Below are 6,730 nucleotides of genomic sequence, written 5' to 3'. Positions count from 1 at the left end.
CCTTGCGCTTGCCAGGCAGGCGCTTTGCCGCTGAGCTAAATCCCCAGCCCCCACACCTCTTTAAAAACAATGCTTTTGTGGGATATAGTGGCTCTTGCCTATAATCCCAGCACCCAGGAGGCTGCCGCAGGAGGGTTGTCATGAGTTTGAGGCCAGCCTGGACTACGTAGTGAGTGCAAGACCAGCCTGAACTACATAGGAAGACCCTGTCTCAAGTAAATGAAAAAAGAAAAATGGTGCTTTAATTTATTTTTAAACCTTTATTATTGTTCAGATTACAGAGATAATATATGCATTGAGCTGGCTGTGGTGTCACACGCCTATAATCCCAGCACTCAAGAGGCTGAGGCAGGAAGATCGTCATGAGTTGGAGGACACCCTGGGCTGCATAGTGAGTCCAAGGCCTGCCTGAGCTTCATAGTGAGACCCTGTCTCAAAACAAAACAATATACACATTGTAAAAAACATTAAACCTTCACATGGTTTCCCTACATTTCCATTTTGAGAGAGAACCAAAATTAAGACCTTGTTGCTTTTATATTTTTCCAAATTCTCTATGATGGGCATGTTTAAACTAGCATTGGCTTTTCTACTGTCAAAAATAACACAGGCTTTTTGAAAGCAATCTGAAAAATGTAGAAAAGCCCAAGTTAAAAAGAAATGGACCTCACTATCTTGAGATGATAATTGTTGTCATTCACACTAGATATGTATTTTATATAAATAATCTTTTCCTGTGTGTGCATATGTGTTTAGTTTATGGAAATCAAATAATATTGGTCAGACTTGCCTTTGTTACTTAAATAAATTGTGAACATTTTAAAAATTTCGAGAAATCCTCTTCTAAGAGCTGGGGATTTAGCTCAGTGGCACAGTGCCTGCCTGGCAAGCGCAAGATCGTGAGTTCGATTCCTGGTACTGGAAAAAAAACAAAAACAAAATAAAAATTAAAAAGAAATTTTTAAAAAATCCTCTTCTATAAAATGATTGGGCCACGCAGCACCATGATTCACATACAGGTGTACAGTTGGTACCAGGTTTTTCTTTTATAATTGATGCAGTGAACATTTGTGTGGATGCCTCCTTGTGCATGTGTATTGCACAGGATTTTCAATAACCAAAGCTGGAATTGCTGATTCAGTCTGTGTGCAATATGTTAATGCTTATGACACGTATTGCCAAGTTACTCTTCGGAAAGGATTTAGCAAGTTTTCTTCCCAGCAGTGGAATGAGGTAGTGGTCATTTTTCACACGTCCAACAAAACCAGATGTTATGAATCTGGTAACTAACTTCTATTTTTTTCTTATTAAAAAGAGATGAAGCTTTGTTATAGAAAACTTACAATGTATAAGTAATCAAAGAGAAAGAAACATCACCATTGATACTAGCAAGCATTTTTTTCCCTCCCTCTCTGTATACTTATATACACATAATCATATATTTCTTAATTTACTAAACCTAAATTATATAAGAAGTAACCCCTAACAGTACTACATATTAATATAACTATTGCTAGCCTCTGTGATATTGCTTTAAAGTAAATTACCTTATTGAATTGGTACACTTTATATAAGAATATTTTTAGAATTTAATATCTCCATTTTTCAAAAAAGGAAAGTTAGGCGTGGTAGCACATGCCTGTTAATTCCAGCACTTGGAAGGCAGAGGCAGGAGAGTCACTGTGAGTTCGAGGCCAGCCTAGGCTACACAGAGAACTCAAAACCAGCCTGAACAACACAGTGAGACCCTGACTCAAAAAAAAACAAAATTTGAGAAAAATCAAACTTGCCCTAGGTAATGCAGTTAATATGTGGCAGAGCTGGGTTTACATAGTCTATTCTTTTTTTTCTTTTTGTCTTTTTGAGACAGGGTCTCACCATGCAGTGCAGGCTGGCCTTGAGCTCACTTTGTAGCCCAGGCTGGTCTTGAACTCCCAAGAATCCTCCTGCCTCAGCCTCCCGAGTGCTGGGATTACAGGCATGTGCCACCACACCTAGCTAAATCATCTACTCTTAGAGCCCCCTGTTCTTGTACCCAGCAGCAGCAAGCCCCAAGGGGCCTCTGTTTCCTGTCACCTAGAGGGTCCACTTTGCTAAAAGCATAGGTAATGGCCTTATCCTTTTACTTAAACAAAAAAAATTTAGGGTGGGGGGCGTTTCTGGTACTGGGAATCGAACTCACGACCTTGTGCTTGCCAGGCAGGTGCTGTGCCGCTGAGCTAAATCCCCAGCCCCCAACAAGAAAATTTAATACTCTTAATTTAAAGGGTGCTTGTATATATAGACAATTGGATAAATCAATAAACTGGGTAAAGGGTGGAGGAAGGATAAACTCTCTTTACAGATCAAGCTCAAATAATAGATGTAGATGTGTCCCCCAAGAGGAAGAGCTCAGTTCCCTTCCCTCGGAGTGTCAGTTGGACCTGTGACTCTCCACAGAGCAGGGCGTAGAGGGGGAAAGCGCGGTGGCGTCAGAGTGGAGAGACCTGGCGGGCCCCACCTTCCCCAAGCGACCCAGACTGACACCTCCCGCGCAGGTCACGGTGATGCCAGCACTTCGCCTCCAGCATTCTTCACACAGACCACAACCCCAGGGGCATGGAGGGAGAGTCCCCAAAATTGAGCAGTGCTCCTCAGAACTGTCATGGTATGGTGAGTGCTAGCCTGTCAACCCAGCACTCGGGAGGCTGAGGCAGGAGGATCGCCATGAGTTCGAGGCCAGCCTGGGCTACAAAGTGATCTCAAGGCCAGCCTGAAGTGCACGGTGAGACCCTGTCTCAAAAAGACCAAAAAAACAAAAACAAAACAACAACAACAAAAAGCAACAAAAAAAAATTTCAAGATAATTTAATGGGTATTATGCAACATCTCTATTTTTTATTTTCTCATTTCTCTTGGTCATACCTTTCCTGTGGATCCGTTTTTTCAGGAAGATGCCATTGCTGTAACAAGGTAAACAAAATGTTCACTAAGGTTCATCAAAACCTTACCGCACCTTCATATGCCAGGGTATGAATACATGGTTAGTCTTTCTTCCTACTTTTCCATTTCAGTATTGTGTTTTCCTCTTTCCTTCAGCAAACAGACTGCCAGTATTCAAACCCCTCTCCTTACTAACTGTAACTCTGGCAAGTGGTTTACCCTCAGTGTCTCAGTTTCATCACATGTAAAATGAGGATATTGATATTAGCTGCTTTGCCGGGTTATTATGATGATTGATTGAAGAACTATATGAAGTTAGAACTGTGCCTGCCACACTGGACATGCTTTGCGGGGAGTGTTGGTTTTGGTGTGGTTTAGTTTGGTTTTCTTTGTTTTTTTTCCAGTACTGGGAATCGAACTCACAACCTTACGCTTGCCAGGCAAGCGCTGTGCCGCTGAGCTAAATCCCCAGCCCCGAGGGTTGGTTTTTTGAGACAGGACCTCACTATGTACTTCAGGCTGGCCTTGAACTTGCGGCCAACCTCCTGCTAGCAATGGAATCCAGCGCCTCTTGAGTGCTAGGCTAAGCAGCTCTGCCGCTGAGCCACACCCCCAGCCCTTTTGACTCTCTTTTGATTGATGGCTTAGGCATCTGTAGAATTCTAAGTTGAAAATACTGGGGCTGGGGATTTAGCTCAGCGGCAAAAGCGCCTGCCTGGCAAGCGCAAGGTCGTGAGTTCAGTTCCCGGTACCGGAGAAAAACCAAAAAAAAAACAAAAAACAAAAAAAAGAAAATACTTATCCTTCATGATTTGGAGGTATTTTTAAATATTTTAGAAAATAAAAAATTTCATAACAAAATAATAAGAGAATGATGATAGTTAATACACTGTGTATCATTATCTTCAAAGTAGTTATTCGGAGTACAAGATCCGGACAAGAAAGATTCTGCCACTGAGGAAGATAAACTTGAGGTATCGTGGGTAAGTGGATGCAGCTCTGAGAATAGAGAGTTAAATGAAACAAACCAAACACAGAAGATTAAATATCACACGATTTCTCTTATGTGAGAAACTTTAAAATATATACCAAATAAAGAGCAAAACAGATGATGGATAAATAGGAAGTAGGAAGAAGTCCAGTAACTCTCAAAATTACCTACTCCGTCATTTCAAAAATAATTTAATATGTATGTTAATTTATTTCATTTATACTGCTAGCTTCTCTTAGTTCATTGGAAAAAAAAGTTCTGTGCTATTATGTTTGGTTCTTCTTCTTTCTTGGTTTTTTGAGACAGGGTCTCACTAAGTAGTTCAGGCTGTCCTTGAACTTGCTACTTGAAGGTAGCCCAGGCTGCCTTCAAACACCCAGCGATTCTCCTGCCTCAGCCTCCCAAGAGCTGGGATTACAGGTATACCCCAGCATGCTCAGTACCCTCATAAGTTTGAAAGCGTTGGTCCATAATATTCTAGCTAAGGATCAATTTCATTCCCATCTCTTATAGATGATCTTTCTTTGCTGTACTTTATTTTACCCTTCACTCAGTGACTCTAAAACTCTTCTCCTTACTTTAGTCTTCAAACTTTTTACAGTGGTGAATCTACATGTAAGCTTGTTTGCTTCCTTCTTTCCATCCCTCTGATCTTCAATGCTAATATATATTCAGATTTTTTTTTTTTTTTTTTTTTTTTTTGGTACCGGGAATCAAACTCAAGACCTTGCGCTTGCCGGGCAGATGCTTGTGCCACCGAGCTATATCCCCAGCCCTTCAGATTACTTTTTTATAATTGTCTTTCCTCTGCTTTCTCTTTCACATGTTGGGCCACTTCTACTGACCGCATGTCTCTTAGCGTTTCTGTTTTATTTTCCACCTATTTTGCTTTCTTCTAAGATCATTTGTTCCTATCATAGTCTCTTCTGTTTTGAGTCTGGCTGTGTGAGCAAAAGTTGACTAACGTTTTTTTTTTCCTTAAGGGAAAACCAAAGGGGAACTGGCTGGAATTCCTAAAAGCCAAAATGTGGGATTTTGCCGTAGCGAGGAACTGAGGCTCCTGCTGGCCATGCACCAGCTCACGAGCCATGGCAGCAACCTTACAGCACTGGCCAGGCCACCAGGTGACCACAGCCTCAGCAGACACGTCGGAGGGTCCCACGCTCCTAAATCCCTGGCTCAGAATTCTGCTGCTGAGAATCCCTGACTCACGGAACTTTGTGTCCATCACCGTTTTAAGCCACAAGTGTTACCCATTTCCAATAATATGACTCTTCTATGTTATTGAACGTGTATTAAAAATTTATTAAATATTTTTATCCATTGGGATCATAAGTGCAGAGTGTTTTCCAGGGAGTCTATTAAGTGACAGTTTGATTTCTCGGTTTAGATAGAGTTTGAACCAAGAGAAGGGTGATAACCCCTGAAACACGTAACCTCAAGGTTATGCATAGTTCAGCCCTCGGTCCCTCTGGGTGTATTATCCACAGAGTGGAAAAATATTTTCAGAATTCAGAAAAACATTAACGTCAAAACAAAGTAACAAAGGAATTTCATGTGAGATTGGTTTTCAGGACGTTTTGAACTCTTGCGGGGCAGGGGCTGATCATTCTAGGGATGAAGTCCAGGGCCTTCCCACTGAGCTATACCTCCTGCCCCTTTTCATTTTTCACTTTGAGATAGGACAATGCTAAATCACTAAATTGTCCGGGCTGGGCTTGAATTTGCGATTCTTTTCCTCGGTCTCTCAGGCTGCTGCGATTACAGAGGTGCCACCACACCCAACTTGTTTTGAACAATCAGCTGAGAAAGTCTGAAAAGAAACGCTAGATTAGCCTTGGTTTTGGCTAACAGTAGCTCAGTACGATTCTGGTTAAAAACAACTACCTAAAATCTTATTTTAGAGATGAGCAGACTGGAGTTATTGTACCGACTTTAAAATTTTCTTCAGCATAAACAGTAGCCAGCAAAGCACTAGATAAGGGATTTTAGATGCAAATATCCCTGAACTCTTGACTACCCCGCCAATAGCCGCACACCGAAGGAGGCATACACTGTGTTAGCGGAGCGCTTCTTCCTGGTTTTTGTTCTTTGTTTTTGGGAAAATATACAGTGCTTATCTGTTTTCCACAAACTAGTCTAAAATGAAACAGCCAAAGTTAGGAATGCCACTGAAAATTCTAATTAAAGCTAAACTCTTTCGAGCTCTGTTGTTAATACCGTAGCCAAATGCCCCTGTGAGCCCTCGAGTATAATGGATCTAGTGGGGAGGGAGAAAGGCAAGAAGGGAAAAGTAAAAAGAAAATGAGAAAAGAAAAAATGGAAACAGCGCCTTTGTAAGTGGAGAGTGGAAGAAGGGTAGAAGGGAGGATAGGAATGGGGAAAAAAGAATCAAGGTATATCATCTACAGGGCAAATCCTCTATGATGAATGGGATCATTCTATATACCTAAAATGTACCAATAAAATCTGATTGGAAATTGTCAGAAGAAAGAAAGAAAGGTGATGGATCTGAGTACAATGCGCTTGGGAGACCTGAGGGAGTAGCTCCGTGGTTTAGCACCTGCTTAGCATTCATGAGGCTCTGGATTCCGGCCCCAGTACCACCCCAAAAAAGGGCTTAGGCATAAAATAGACTCTGGATTTCAAAGACTTGCAACGAAGCAAAAAAGAATGTAAAATATCATAGTAACAATTCATTAGTCATATGTTGAAAGGTAATATTTTGAATAGGTTTTTAGAAGTTTTCAGTGTGTACTCCTAATATATTTTTATTAACTTATAAATTACCTCATATACCACTCAGCTAAAATGTAT

The 6,730-nt window shown here is 41.1% G+C and overlaps 1 long non-coding RNA gene across 1 annotated transcript in view; it reads left to right on the top strand.

Moving 5' to 3' along the window:
- LOC102014290 overlaps positions 1 to 5,720 on the top strand; it is a 7,015-nt gene extending 1,295 nt beyond the window's left edge. Inside the window, exons 2-3 of the long non-coding RNA XR_262053.2 lie at positions 3,834 to 3,905; positions 4,897 to 5,720. This is a non-coding gene — a long non-coding RNA (uncharacterized LOC102014290). The remainder of the gene's footprint in view (positions 1 to 3,833; positions 3,906 to 4,896) is intronic.
- Positions 5,721 to 6,730: the final 1,010 nt, after the last annotated feature.

The sequence above is a fragment of the Chinchilla lanigera genome, unplaced genomic scaffold (assembly GCF_000276665.1).
Source record: "Chinchilla lanigera isolate Chin_1 unplaced genomic scaffold, ChiLan1.0 scaffold00040, whole genome shotgun sequence".
Classification (NCBI taxonomy): domain Eukaryota; kingdom Metazoa; phylum Chordata; class Mammalia; order Rodentia; family Chinchillidae; genus Chinchilla; species Chinchilla lanigera.
Note: the sequence above shows the minus strand (reverse complement) of the source record. Positions and strands in the feature narration are given on the sequence as shown.